Below are 13432 nucleotides of genomic sequence, written 5' to 3' on the forward strand. Positions count from 1 at the left end.
TTTACGGCATGTACTTGATACCTAATATTACACACCACAACAACACAATTGCAGTAGGGGATCAAAAAATTGTCATCACTCCAGGGCAGTATAATCTGTCCACTCTAAATGCTCAATTACCCAGAGGTATAGTGTTAAGTCAAAATTCTGTCACTCACAGAGTAGAGATTGTATCTGCTACGGAGACAGTGCATCTGGGTACTATAGGAGAGCTGTTGGGATTTGAGAACAACACAAAACTCGAACCGGCCATCAAACACACTGCTATGAATATACCTAAATTCTTAGCCATAGAGACTCTGAATATTCACTGTAATGTGGCTGAGGGTATGATCACCAAATCAAATGGCATAGGCACTCACAAACAAACTGGCATCATTGCAACATTCAAACCTAATTCCGAATTTATGGAACCCATCATCTACAATCCATCCCCAACATTATATTTTCCTGTGTGCCATAATAGAATAGATTACATTGAATTGATGGTCACTAATGAAAAAGAAGAATTAGTTGATTTTGCTGGAGCCACAACAACTGCTATCATAGAGATTAATATTTAAATAAAAATACATACAAAAAAAATGGAAAATATTGAGAGTTATGAGCTACAATCATTCCCCCCAAACAGGAGGACATTTGCAAATTTAAATCAACCCAACACAGAGATTGAGGTTGATCTTGATGTAGGGGATGGATTTATACACCCCCACAGAGCAGATCTATACATCAAATTTGATGTTGTAAAGCTGGATGGAACAGATTATCCGGCAAATTCAAATATAAGATTGGTAGACAATTTTGTGCCGCATCTGTTCTCTGAAATTGAGATCAGAAAGCATGGCGTTGTTATAAACAGAATAGATTATCCCGGCATTACCTCCACAGCTTTGGCCACACTAAAATTATCCAAAACCGAGGCTTCTTACTACAGAATCGGTGGTTTTGAAGCTGGTGAGAAAATATTATCCAAGAGCCACACAGTGCTGTTCCCTATGCGCCTGTTGCCAGGATTCTTCTCAGATTACAAAGATATCATGTGGAAGGGTGGTTTAAGAATTACATTTAGAAGAGCTGCAAATGATAATAATGCTTTGATGAGGTACAGCGCAATAAACCCTGCAGGAGAAGCTTTGCCCAATACCCTACCTGATGCAGGCAAATGCATTATTCAGACTATGGAGTTAAGAATCCCAGTTGTTGAATATGAGGCCAGTTACGCTCTTAAATACAAAGCTGATATCCTAAAAAATCCACAGATTCCTCTGCAATTTTACACATATCAATCTGTACAGAAGCCTGCATCTGGCACATATTATGAGTTTGATGCTACAAATTCATTCTCCAGCATACAATACGACATGCCTGATTTTGTGGTGGTATTGTTTCAGACTGGGAGACACAACAATCAGGAAAAAAATTCGAGTAAATTTGATAGCTGCAACATCAAGAACATATATCTTAAAAATGGCAGAAATGAGGTTTTTCCTAGAGAAAATTACAATTTAGACATTTCCAAGGATGATTTCCTCAAATTATATGAGGCATTTTCGGCTTTCAAAAGAGTCACTACTGGCAATACTGACATGTATTACTCACCAGATGAATTCAAGACACAGAGACCCATGTTTGTAATCAACACTTCAAAAAGAAAACAAGTTGTGGTGAATGACAGAACAAACATTAAAATTATCTGTGAATTCCATGAGGCTTTACCAGATGACACCATATGTAGCGTTATTCTCATAGGTGAAAAATCATATGTTTATGATGTAAGAAATGAGCGGGTCACAGAGCAATTCTAGAGGGGTCTCTGCATATTGCATTGTCTTAGTACTAGATATGCAAGATGAGCCTGGTGTCCAATTGAACTCAAACCGGAAGTAGGCAAACCGGAAGTGGACCGGAAGTGGACCGGAAGTGGACCGGAAGTGGACCGGAAGTAGACCGGAAGTGGACCGGAAGTGGACCGGAAGTGGACCGGAAGTAAATATGTGTGGGTGGGTGTGGGTGGGTGTAGGTGTGTATGGGTGTGGGTGGCCTAGTTTTAGGTATGGGCACAAGAGGGGCATATTTTTGACAGGTTTATGGACAACAATCTCACAGAAGTGCCTTTTGTAAGTATAAGCAAATCAATCTGAGGAGGCTCTTCCTTTCTCATGGAATCCATAAGGGCATTTTTACAAAAATCTTGGATTAGGCAGGGTTCCACACTTGAGCAAAAAGCTCATATAGGCATGTTGAGCTTGTTTTAAGTGTAAGCAAATCTGCTCGAGGGGGGCTCTTCCTTTCGTGGGTTTATAATATATACTTTTATACTACTCAAGGCGAGACAACAACAGGCTGTTTCCACTTAAATTTTCATGGTATAATGAAAGTATCACTGTTTGGCGATTTTTGCAATTTAACGTTCTAAAGGAAAAGATATAGAACGTGAACTTCGCGCCATCTTTCGGGCAGCTAGTAAATTAAGAACAGTATTGTTCAATGGATTATTTGTAATAATTTCTGATCCTTACCTTTAGTATTTGGTGCCTCACATTCAACAAGCCCTGAGTGTGTGAGAGTTTTATGTTTTCCAAAAATAAGTTAGCAACATGGGTAAATTAACGCATCGCTCGCTGGAGTAGTGTGTAGTGGAAGCGCTGGAAAGGAAGAGTCGTGTGGATAAGGATGTCCCAATCCAGCCGATGTGGAGCTTCATAAGCGGAGGTTTAACCTTCCATCAAAGCTTTGCTCATGGCCCCGTTCTCAAGCATCATCATGGTAGAATTAAAGATATCCCACCTCCTCTTCAAGATCCAGAGAAGTCAAAGTTTGAGAGTAAAGGACATTTGCCTGAATGGAGACAGATTGTTAATAGATTTAAGAACAAGTTTCGGAAGAATCCTAAACAGGTAGACCAGCCATATTCACCGAGTCACCCTGAATTGGATTGGGATTGGATGAAGAGTCCTCTACCTGCAAAAAGTTTGAGCGAGCCAAGTACATCCCCGCCTAATGAGAGTGCTACAGCTTCGATTCACCATGAACTGTCCCTGGATCCCTTGAAGCCAGTTAGTTCCACCGTCCCGATTGACCATGAATTCTTTACCCTGTGTGAGGAGCAGTCCATCTCTTTATTTGAAACAACAAGTGAGGATACAAGGAAGGTGCTGAAAGGACAAAAATATGTGCTTCGGAAACCGACACGAGGCGACGGCCGCGTCGATAATCAAAAAGCAGGCAAATTATATGCGACCGGCAGGAAATGCTTTGCCTCTGTTGGATCGACCAGGCCCTCACGGGAAATGTCTGGAGAAGTTAGCAGTGTTACGTAAGAAGCAGCAAATAGGCGGATGCAGAAAGACCTGGTAGAAGCGCGAGGGAATTTTGGAACCTGGACACCTGAAAAAACTGGCCAAATCCCAGTGATTTGAACCCTGTGATGCCCACTTCAGAAGAGTACAACCCTACACAGATTGAAGCCGCCTACGACCCGGGTGTATCTAGCCAGAAAAATCCACAAGGAAAAGACGAGTGTCCTCCGGAAGAAGAGAGCAATCAGTAAGACTGTTCCCCTAAGAAAATAGAAGACCAAATTCTCCAGGTTTTTGGAGGAGTCACGAGGACTTGCTGGGAAGCAACCAGTCTACTCTGACAAGAAGGAATACGGGTCCCCAGGACAACAACTCCTCATTTCTTTGAAAAAAAATAAGTTGCTGAAGCGAAAATAGTTTGTGAAATGAGGTCACGATGTCCTTTGCTGAGAGACTTGAGTTTTATAAATAAAAATAAATATTCGAGTGCACAAAGGCCGAATAGAGAGGGCGTGCCAGAGCGCGAAAGCTCCGAATTTTAAAAATAGAAGCTAGAGATGCTTCCAGAAAAACACTTAAGTTTGTTGCAGACACATGGGTGTATGAATATCGCAGGATGTAATCTGCCATTATTTGTTCTTTCTAAATGTTGTAAAAATGAGTTAGCAGCATGGGTAAACTAATGCAACGCTATGTGGTGTAGGCATAATTTTTAGTTTTAGTCAACAATTTACTTAATCTCCATTTCTCACATAACAGATTAAAATTGATGCACCTTGCACCAAAATTGACTTGAAACCAGCTAAGGCAAAGAGTGAATAAGTAAATACATTATGATTACCTGGTACATCGCACCAAATTTACAAGGTCTAAACATGTATTTGCATATATTTTAGAAACATATCTGCATTTTGAATTTGATATTATTTAAATGGAAAATCAACCCCTTGAAATTTTGATGGCGCGGTCCCTTTATCCCCCTTCATGTGCAACCCTGTCAGCAACTACTTATGCTATTTAACGTAGCTAGTAGCTCAGATCATACTGTTTCGTTACTGGATCATTCTACAAATCCATCTCTCAAAAAAGGGTCTAATTCGCATTATATATTTTGGTATCAGAGAACGACCACGGCATAGCCATAATTTGCTCTCTCAAATATATTTACTTTTTCTCCATGTTTGATTTGCTTATAATGATACCACGTATTTAAAAATATAAATTTTGTGTATTGATTTTATGTGAATGATGCTACAAATGGCTAGAGTAGAATTCATTGGTTCCTGCCAAATACACTTTGTTTTAAAACGCTTATAAAAGATTAAGAAGTCAGTTATAACTTGCAATGAAATATATTTCCTGCATATGTAACAATAGTTTATTACGACAATATTAAAAATCATATTTGCTGCCATCTATTAATGTTATTTGTAAACTACGAAACGGTGATTTTTGACTCTTGTACCATGTAAGCATAGGAGGATCTAGATTTTTTTTCCTGAGTGTTCGTTTTAAGTGAAATTTGTAGTCAGGTAAACAAATCAAGACTGGAATTTGTGGTGAATTAATTTTATTAATTCCCCAGAAGCTCCATTTCCCCCACCCCCTTTTTTGCACTCTAGTCTCGATGTGTTTCGTTGTAGAGTTGTGGCTTTCAAGTAACTTCTTCTCTTCCGCGTGACTGCGTACTCCTTTTCTATTGGTCGAGGGCGTCTTTTCTTCGAGCGCTTGTTTTGTGTCTGCCTGCTCGACCAGAAGACAGTCAAGTGCCGATACGAGCAGATAGTGACAAAAGTGTACCTTATTGGGTAAATTTCATTATACTGTTTAGCGTATTTCCCTTTACTGGCTAGAATAACATAATCAGTGTTCATAAAAGTTTTCATCCTCGGAAAACCTGGGCCCAAGAAACGTTACGTAAAGAAAGAGGCATTGCACGTTTTAGAAATGGATTGCTTTATTCATTTGCTTTATTTTACGTCGCTTCTTGTGCCACTTTTTGGCTAATATGCGAAGATGGGGATGAAGGATGATTTGATGAAATTGTTGAATACCTATGCCCGTGGAGGGATTCGAATCCAAGACCACTGGCGTCGTAGCACGATGTGCTAACCACTCCGCCACGAGAGCTGGTGCTTTAGGATTCGAACCAGTGGCCCAATCGTACCCTTTCTGGGAAGCCACCCTGTTATGTTGTGGGTAATGCATTACTAGAGTATCGAACACGCTCAAAAACAGATTATAACGGGGCATGTACCGATTTAGTCCGTTTTCTAGGAAATGTGTATCGGCTGGTTACTCAAGAGGTTGTCGATTTGGGTGGACCCGGTGGTCGCCCATGGTTTAGCCAGTCCATTAGTCGACTCCGTAAGAACAAAAAGGCAAGGTCTTCCCAGGGTCGTCTCCACTGGGTGGGCGTGGGTGAGCTCCAGCTCACCTTAAAATAGTCTCAGTCTAACCGTCTGCCCACACAAATAGAATGAATATATGATATATATTAATTAGAATACGTAAAGTAACAAGCTGATAAAGGATCATAGTGTAAAGTACACAAAGCGGCCTTAACAATTGACTAACATAACTCATTTTCACTTCAAAAGTGAAGAGATTCTCCATTAGATTCATTTCCTTTCATAACGTACGAAAAATGATCAAATTATACTTTTAACACGTAAAGACAATGAGTAAACCTACAGAAATAGGAAAAAATTGAATAAATTTGATCAAAATGGTTATTCTAGAATTATTTTTACTATTCCGGTAACTGTGACTAAATGAGTTTTGTAAATTAAATATTTTTGGAATGTTATCAGTTAAACATAATTTTTCCATTATTACGTTTATAAGCTTCGATTGTCTTGTAAAAGCCTAGAGAAGCTTATCATTAAACCGATGATAGCTTCTTTATCTTTATTTTTAAAATATTCATTTTCTCTTTTTACAAAATACAGGAAATTTGAATGCCGACTTTTTAATACAAATAAAAATTGCATACAAAATATGTGTAATAATTGCATGAATTTGAGCCATGAACATGTATGCTCCAGTGCAGCACAAGTTTAATGAAACGTTTGTTCCACCTTGAAAAATTCCTAGGGGCCATGACCACCGAACCAGAGCCGACCTAAAAATATTTTATCCACCCTTGAGCCCACCCCAAGAAAAATTTCTGGCAACTTTCCACAGTAGTTTGCAAAGTCATCGGCGAGTGTCCGCGGCGCGATACATAGAGGATAGTGCACGAAAACGATTCCCGAATGACTCTGCTCACTCAAAGAAGAGGAGAGAAAGGAAACTGACACTAAATTCTGATATTTTCTATATCTGAGAAGTCGTCCACATACGTGAAGGAAACACATACATACCTAATCACTTCCGAGCGCTAACTTCTCCCCCAGACTCTTCGCCTATTTCATTCACGGTCCTTGTCATCAGGCAGGAGGCGAGCTCAGGCAAGTCAAGCCTTACGTTAACAAAACTTGAACAGTTATCTTGGCCGAATTACGCGGAACTGGATTTTCAGTTAGTTGGCGCTGAACTGGCTACCTGCCCGGATGTGATGGCTGTTTGGCTGGATGTTTGACTGGTTTTCAGGAATAGGTCATGTTTTAATTGCTACTGGCTTTCCTCGACTGGACTCTGTGGGACAGCCAATCACAGCAAAATTTGGTCAAGGGAAGATAATCTGAGTTTGCAAAGGAGAGTTTTTTGTCTGTCTTTTCCGAGTGTTGGCTGTTTAGTTTCTCGAAAATAAAGTAAAGACGAGCATCGCATTCATGTACAGTTCATTAATATTTAGGTATTTATGGAAAGCGATGAGATGTGTAGGCTATGTAACAAATATGATTAGCCGAAAATGAAAATCCTGTATTAAATGTTTGATATTTTTAAGATTTCACGGATACTGTTTTGATACCTCTGCAGAAGAAAAGCAATGCCAGAAAATGTTCTGAGTACAGGACAATCAGCTTGATATCTCACTCGGCAAAAATTCTTCTAAGAATTCTGAACAGACGCCTATACTCGAAGGTCAGTGGCGAGTTAGAGGAAGAACAGTTTGGTTTCAGGAAAGGGAGAGGTACAAGGGATGCAATTGGTTTACTGAGGACCATTGGGGAAAGATATTTAGAGAAAGGAAAGGAGGTGTTTGTAGTATTTGTAGACCTGGAGAAAGCCTTTGATAGAGTGAATTGGGTTAAACTTTCAGAAATTCTGAAGAAAATTCGTGTAGATTGGAAAGAGAGAAGACTTCTAAGCAACTTATACATGAATCAACGAGTTAAAGTGAGAACAGGAGACTAAATAACAGAAGGCTGTGAAATTGGAAGAGGAGTACAACGAGGATGCTGCCTATCGCCTACTTTATTTAATATCTATTTAGAAGATATAGTGAAAAATTGTTTTCATGGAACAGGAGGAGTCAAATTGGGAGGAAGAAGAATAAACTGCATAAGATTTGCTGATGACATGGCATTATTCGCTGAGGATGAAATAACCATAAATAGTATGTTCGAAGAGTTAAACAGCAGCTGTGAGCAATATGGGATGAAGATTAATGTAAAGAAGACAAAGGCAATGGTTATAGGACGGAAACCAAGGAATATTAATGTCAGAGCAAACAGTGAAAGAATCCAGCAAGTGGATAGCTTCAAGTACCTCGGATGCACTGTAAGCAGTGACATGAGCTGCAAACAAGAAGTGAAAATGAGAATCGCAATAGCAAAAGAAGCTTTCAATAGAAGAAAAAATGTTTTTTGTGGACCCATGGACATAGGTCTAAGGAAGAGATTAGTGAAATGTTTTGTGTGGAGTGTAGCACTATATGGTGCAGAAACCTGGACGTTGAGAAGAAATTAAGAGAAACGGCTCGAAGCTTTTGAAATGTGGACATGGCGAAAAATGGAGCGTGTAAAATGGACGGACAAGGCAAGAAACGAAGCCGTACTGAAAGAGTTGGTGAAAAAAGATCTATACTGGAGACCATCAAGAAGAGGAAAAGAAACTGGTTAGGACACTGTCTAAGAAGGAACTGCCTGCTAAGGGATGCCTTGGAAGGAATGGTTGAAGGAGGAAAAGTCCGTGGAAGAAAGAGATATCAGCTTATGGATGATATTAAATTAACTGGGTCGTATGCTATTACGAAGCGTAAGGCAGATAATAGGGAAAGCTGGAGATTGCAGTGAAAAACCTGCCAATTAGGCAGAAAACAATGAATGAATGAATTAATTAATTTTTAAAAATGAATCCTAGGAATCTCATGTATGAATATGCATACCCCTTAGTACGCCGCGCGGTCTGACGAAAGTAAGCCCAGTGTCGCAGAGGCTTTGAGCGCGAAATTTGAATTCGTATACATAATGGAGAAAAATCGTAATAACTCTGGCACTATGGGACCAATCTACTTCGGATAACTTTTGTTTTGCAGGTAGAACATCAGTGCATGCAACCATGTAAAATTTGGATGCCCCAACCGCGGAGGGGGGGGGGTTACGGGCGAGGGCTGCATCCCCCGAATTTCAATGAAAAAACCATAAAAATGTGGAGTTTGCCCCCTTTTAACCAGCTACTTCGGGGGAAAACCGGAACTTTTGCTTTTTTTTAAAGAATGGACCTTCCGCAACAGAATGAAACTTGATTCATGTTCGTTGGTGCAATACAATTTGAATAATAAGGCAAAACGTAAAACTCTAGCGAATTTTAGCCAATTTGCATATTATTCATAAAATTGTCATAACTGACACTATGGGACCAATCTACTTCGGATAACTTTTGTTTTGCAGGCAGAACATCACTGTATGCAACCATGTAAAATTTGGATGCCCCAACCGTGGGGGTGGGGTTACGGGCGGGGGCTGCATCCCGCGCATTTCAATGAAAAAATCATAAAAATGTGGAGTTTGCCCCCTCTTCTCCAGCTACTTTGTGGAGAAAACCCGAACTTTTGCTTTTTTTCGTTCGCACTTGCATCTTGTGTAGCTACTGTGAACCTATTTCTTCCCTGTTGACTCGGCTCTTTGTGGAAATATGTCCGGAAGGAAACGATTAGGAACCGATTGTGCAACGATTGTGCGTTAGGGAATTCGATGAGCTGTTATATGATACGAACTGTTTATGGTGAGGCCTTTCCTAACAGAGGAGGGAAGGGAGCCATTTTCAATCGTTTGTTTTGTCTATACTTCTGGATAGACTCACGCTTCTGGCCTCTGGCTCGCTATCGTCAAGCTTCATTGCATTTCTAACATAGAGGTGACAGAACGCTGACACCGCCAAACCTCATCCAATCCCCTCTCTCCTTGCCCCCCCCACCCAGCCACTACTTCAGCTGGATCACCAGGTCTAAACACAAAGAAGAATGTGTGCCTTATCAGTACTAAATCACAGCGTTGGAAGCTTGGAGGAAAACAGCATCGTAAATACCAAGCATTTATTGTGTCTGTCAACTGCCGAGCGAACACGTGAGCCCAAAGCCCAAACACATGACATATTCCGACAAAGGAGGGGGGCTTGGAATTTTCGTAAACACGATTGCAAAACATGTTCCCGAACGGACTGCCAGTGTTTCAACCTCAATATACAAATATAAGTGTGGCAAACCCTCGATAATTGTATCTAAAGCTGTTTGTTGCATATCTGCAACAGCGGCTACAAGGGACATACTTTTTTTGTTGCATATATGAAACGGGGGCGAACTTGTTCAGTACGCATTGATTACCATATTTTTTTCGAGCCCATTTGTAGTCCATACTTTTCTTCTGTAATTTTTAATACAGGAAAGTAGTAATTCGTCTAAAACGTTCTTCAAATTTGTAATGTACCTGAGAGTTTAAGATTTTATATTTGTAAGAAGTTAAGATTTGAAAATGTTTGTTACTTCAAATAATGTGCAAGTTGTCACAGACAATTATAGTTAGACTGATACAGTTGTAGTTGGAACTTTTTTATATGTTTATAAATACGTCAAAATCTGTTCGTGTTGACGTCACTTTCTCATCTCAGCCGAGAGAGTGAACCCACCTGAATGTTCCTCACCTGACGACAGACTGAGTTTGAAAAACAGGTGAAGGTGAAGAATAATAAGAACTTGGAAACGGAGAGAATTGAAGTATAGATTTTGGGTTTTCGAGTTTTCTTCTTGCCGATAAGTTGAAAGTAAACAATTAATTATGTAATTTGACTTTCGCTATATGTGAGTGAATTGCCCAACGTTAGTATTGAATGTTCTGGTGTTTTATTGGTAAGTGATTATGAAATATAAGAGATTGTAAAACTCCGTTTAACTTTGAATACTGTGTTGTGTTTCTTTTGTACCCAGCAAGCCCTGATGATTTGCAAAGATTCTCATGTTCCCGACTAAAGGATTGGCGGACTAAGTTTGTGACGGCTGGTGTACAACCGGGGGAACGTTGCATAGTTATTTTGGCACACCAACGTGGGGCCCGAGTGCATAGTTATTTTGGTACAATCGTGGGGGCTTGAGTGCAAAGTTACTTTAGCAATTAAAACGTGATACCCGATATAGTGCATACTGAAAGTGTTCGTCCATAGAATTCACGAAGGTGATATTGAAAGTCGTTGGAATTCACGAAGGTAAAAGTGTGATAGTGAAGTGAAGGTATTAACTGGTAAGAGCCATAGACGGTGTTGTAGAATGGAGAAAGACGCGACAGGAATGAATCTGCGAAGCAGAGGAAGAACGACAATGGATGCAGAAACCAAGTTTGGATGCTGTGATGATCTTTCCAATGATAGGGAATTCTTCCAGTGTTGCCAATGTTTGCAGAGGTTTCATAGTAGTTATGATGGGCAGGAAGTAACGTTGGCATCAAATAAAGAGATGCGATGCAAATCATGCTTGTCATCACCAGAAACAGAACCAGAACCGAACGTTCCTACCAAACCCTCATCAGATCACTGGCTACTTGATTGGTTGATGAAAGATAAAGCAGAGCGAAACCAGAAAGAAAAGGAGGATGAAGACCGTAGACAGAAGGAAAGGATAGAGGAGAAGAAACAGCTCAGATAGAGAAAGTTCGAAAGAAGGAAATGATGGAGTTTAAACTCATAGTTGAGTCTATAGAAGAAAAGAGAAGGAAAGGGAAAGAGGAGGAAGAAGAAAAGAGAAGGAAAGAGAAAGAGGAGGAAGAGGAAAGGAGAAAGAAGGAAAAAGAAGAGGAAGAAGAAGAGAGAAGGAAAGAGAAAGAGGAGAAAGAGAGAAAGAGAAAAGAAGACTTAGATATTTTCCGTTCATTGATTGAAAACAGCAAGAAAGGAGGATACAGGAAGATATAAAACTAAGGTCAGAGTTACAGGCTCTATTCTCTCAACATAAACTTGAACAGGTAGAGAGCATCAGAGGAGAGATAGAAAAGCTTAGTATTAAAGTCACTGAAAAGGTGGATGAAAGGGTAAAGGAAATTGTGGAAGAGCAGCTAGAGTTCTTAACAGTTCTGCAAGGACAGATAGAGAAGGAGCAGGAACAATTGAAGAAGAATATGGAAACTTGCCTTGAAATTGTCCAGTCTGGAAGAGAAACTGAATGTGACCCTCCACAGAGAGTTCAAGAATTAAAGAGTTCTGTAGAGTCTATTAATGTAGCACTAAAAACCTTTGGTGAACGAACAGAACTCATAGAAAATATAGTGCACGGACAGAAAGTTGAAATAAAGGAAGCTGGAGAAAAGGTTAATTTTCTCCATGAGAAGGCTAAAAAGATGGAAGTATCTCTTCACCAAGAAATTCAGGAACAGACAGTTACAATTATAAGTAGGGTCAGTGAACTGCAGGAAAAGATCCATAATTTACCGATTCGACCAGAAACCTCTTCCGATATAATACCTGATCCAATCCGAGGACTGAACCCACAAGCTTCTGCCTATGAACCTCCTGCTGTACTTCCAAACCCATTCTTCCCCGGTAATACCACAACTTCTGATAGATGCAAGAGGCCTAGAGAAAAGGATAGTAATGACGGTTTTTCTCCTTGACGCGGAAGAGAGTTTAAGATGCCCAGAATGGCTGATATCGCGAACATTCCAAAGTTTAAAGGCGATATCGAAGCTCAATCTGCCGAAAGATATCTGCGTGAATTAAATATCAGTTTCGACTTAATGCAAGTGCCTGAGCACTATAGTTTGGAATTATTACCTCGGGTTTTCACCGGCAAGGCTGAGCATTGGTTAGCTGGTAATATGGACAACTTTGTGAATTATGCTGATTTCTGCGCACGCTTTAAGGATGAATTTGCATCAGAAAAGGCAAACCAAAGACAACTAGCGGCTGTGAGGAACCGAAGGTATTCTCGCTTGGTCCACGACAACTTAGAAAGTTTTGCCTGGAGTGTCTACGCAGCGTATAGAAACCTGGCTGACAGTTTTAATGAGAGTGAACTACTTAATTTGATCATTGGACAGTTGCCGTATCGCATTCGGAATCTTTGTCTGGCGCATGCTCCACGAAGTGTGGATGAATTGACACATTTCTTAAAGGACTTCGATATTTATGATGACCCTGATGCCTGGAAGAATATAGAAGACCTTAAGAATAAAGAGGCTGCAGGCAATAAAAGTTTTAAGATCCGGAATATCCAGACGGATTCAGAGAGTCGAGGAGAAAATTTCTCACGACCTCGAAGATTCAACAGAGGATTAGGCAGGAGAGGTTTCAACCAAGATCAAAACCAAAGACAGATAAATTTCTACAGACCTCGTCCAGAACAAGAGCGGAAATCTCCAGACGGATGGCGTTACCAAGAACGACGTAATCCTACTTCGCCCAGCCGGTACTCTCCACCACGTAGAGGTGACAATTGTGTTTCCTTCTCACCAAGACATGAGGTTGCCTCAGAGCAGGAAGAAGCAGTGGAGACTACTAGAGAGTTTCTGCAAAACCAGCGATCCCAATCATGTCAAACAAACTAGGACCTTGTCTAGGTGTTTCGCTTCCGTTTAGGCAAGGAGCCTCTGAGGAGCGTCCCATACAAGAATTACATGTAAATTTTCAGTTAACAGAAATAGAAGAAATTAATTTACAAAGCCAATTAAAATCAGCTCAAACATCAAAAACTAAGTACAAACCTCCTGCAGTTCCTGCAAAATTAATGGACATCCCGCTGACTTGCATTATTGATACTGGAA

This window comes from Lepisma saccharinum, chromosome 13 (assembly GCF_977018435.1).
Source record: "Lepisma saccharinum chromosome 13, izLepSacc3.1, whole genome shotgun sequence".
NCBI lineage: Eukaryota > Metazoa > Arthropoda > Insecta > Zygentoma > Lepismatidae > Lepisma > Lepisma saccharinum.